Consider the following 2,487-nt stretch of genomic DNA (forward strand, 5'->3'; position numbering starts at 1 on the left):
GGTTGTGCCTCTATCCATTTGGAGAAGTAATCTATGCAAACTAAAAGAAATTTTACCTGACCTGGTGCCATTGGGAAAGGTCCTAGGATGTCCATTCCCCATTTGTAAAAAGGCCAACTTACTTCCGAGCTATGTAAGACCTCGGCCGGGCTGTGTATCACCTTCCCATGCTTCTGACAATTGTCACACTTTTGGACCTTGCTCGCGCAATCTCTTTTCATGGTTGGCCAGTAGTACCCAGCCCTGGTTAGCTTTGCTGCAAGTGCTCGGCCACCAATGTGATTACCGCAGACTCCTGCGTGAGTCTCATCTATTGCCAGGTCTGCCTCTTCCTTGCTAAGGCATTTGAGGAGTGGTCTGGAGAATCCGCGCTTGTATAGCTCGGTTCCCAGCATTGTGTAGAAACTAGCCCGTCTCTTGAAGAGTTTTGGATTAGCTTCGTTCGACGGGAGTATTCCGCTGCTGATGTATGTTATTATCGGAGTCCTCCAATCTTCATCCTGCGAAATGCTTAATATATGTGTTAGGTTTATGCTAGGGTTTTCTAGCGTCAGTTGCATGAGTTTTGGTATATTTTTTGTTTTTCTTGTTGTTGCCAATTTGGATAAAATATCGGCTCTACTGTTATTTTCTCTTTGTATGTGAATAATCTCAAAATTTTTGAATTTTGAGATGAGTTCCTTCACTAAATGCCAATACCTTTCTAATAGAGCATCTTTTACCTGAAATGTTCCCTTTACCTGTTGTACTACCAGAAGGGAGTCACAATGTACTGTGATTCCAGGAGCCTGAAGTCTTAGTGCGAGAGTCATTCCTGCAATAAGAGCTTCGTACTCTGCTTGGTTATTACTAGCTTTGAAGCAGAATCGTATTGATTGTTCAACTGTTATGTTCCTTCCGCCATCCAATATAATTCCTGCTCCCGTTCCGTCATTGTTAGAGGCTCCATCCACATACATAACCCAGTTCTTCGTTTCAGGCTGTTCGCGTGGATTGGTCCACTCTGAGATGAAATCGGCCAGGATTTGTGATTTCAGTGATGGCCTTGGTTGGTACTGGATGTCGTATTCTGATAACTCAATAGACCACTTTATTAGTCTTCCTGCTACTTCCGGTCTTGTTAAGATTTGTCGGAGGGGTTGGTCTGTCCGAACTATTATGGTGTGACTTTGGAAATAATGCATGAGCCTTCGAGCAGTGATCACCAAGGCCAGAGCCAATTGTTCCAACTTCGAGTATCTTTTCTCGGCTGGTTGCAAGACCTTGCTGACGAAGTATACTGGCTTTTGTGCTTTCCCTGTTTCCACTACAAGAGCTGAACTTATAGCTTGGTCAGCAACAGATAAATATAAACATAATGGCTTACCGAACTCTGGTTTTTGTAGTATCTGAGGAGATGTTAACATGGCCTTTAATTCTGTAAAAGACTTTTCGCGATCCTCGGTCCACTCAAATTGTTTGCCTTTTGATATGGTTTGAAAGAAATGGTATGCCCTGTTTCCTATTGTTGGCAGGAACCGAGACAGGGCTGCAATTCTACCCGTTAGTTTTTGAACTTCCTTCACAGACCTCGGACTGGCCATGTTGAGGATGGCGGCGCATTTTTCAGGATTTGCCTCGATTCCTCTAGATGTTAGCATGAAGCCTAAAAATTTTCCTCCTTGTATGCCGAAGGTGCACTTTTCTGGATTAAGCTTCATGTTGTATGCTCGGACTTGGTGGAAGACTTCGGTCAGGTCAGTGCAGTGGGAGTTTCCTGTTGCGGTCTTGACCACCATGTCGTCGACATAGACCTCCATATTTCGTCTAATCTGTTGACTAAAGACTTTGTCCATTAGGCGTTGATACGTTGCACCTGCATTCTTAAGGCCAAAAGGCATTACTTTGTAACAAAAATTGCCAAATTCTGTTATGAAGGCTGTCTTATGTTGGTCCTCTGGATGCATTAGGATCTGGTTGTACCCAGAATATGCATCCATGAAACTCAAACATTTGAAGCTTGAAGCGTTGTCCACTAGTTTGTCAATACAAGGTAACGGGTATGCATCTTTAGGGCATGCTTTATTGAGATTAGTGAAGTCGACGCACATGCGCCATTTACCTGTGCTTTTTCTTACCATGACGAAATTTGATAACCATGTTGTGAATCTTACTTCTTTAATGAAGCTTGCTGCTAGTAGCTTTGCTGTTTCCTCAAGGGAAGCTTGTCTTCTTTCTGTTCCGAGGTTGCGCTTTTTCTGTGCTATGGGTTTTACCGATGGGTCCACAGCGAGTTTGTGGCAAATGATGCTAGGGTCTATTCCGGGCATGTCTGTCGGGGTCCATGCGAAGAGATCGGCGTTGTCTTGTAAAATCTTTATTAGCCGAGCTCTTTCCTACCTTGAAAGTGCACCACCAATGTATGTGAATTTGTTAGGGTTATCATAAAATGTTACCTTTTCTAGTTCGTCCGTTGGTTGTGGTCTTTCTTGACAGTCTTCTATAGGG

Source organism: Arachis duranensis, chromosome 1, assembly GCF_000817695.3.
Source record: "Arachis duranensis cultivar V14167 chromosome 1, aradu.V14167.gnm2.J7QH, whole genome shotgun sequence".
Taxonomy (NCBI): Eukaryota; Viridiplantae; Streptophyta; class Magnoliopsida; order Fabales; family Fabaceae; genus Arachis; species Arachis duranensis.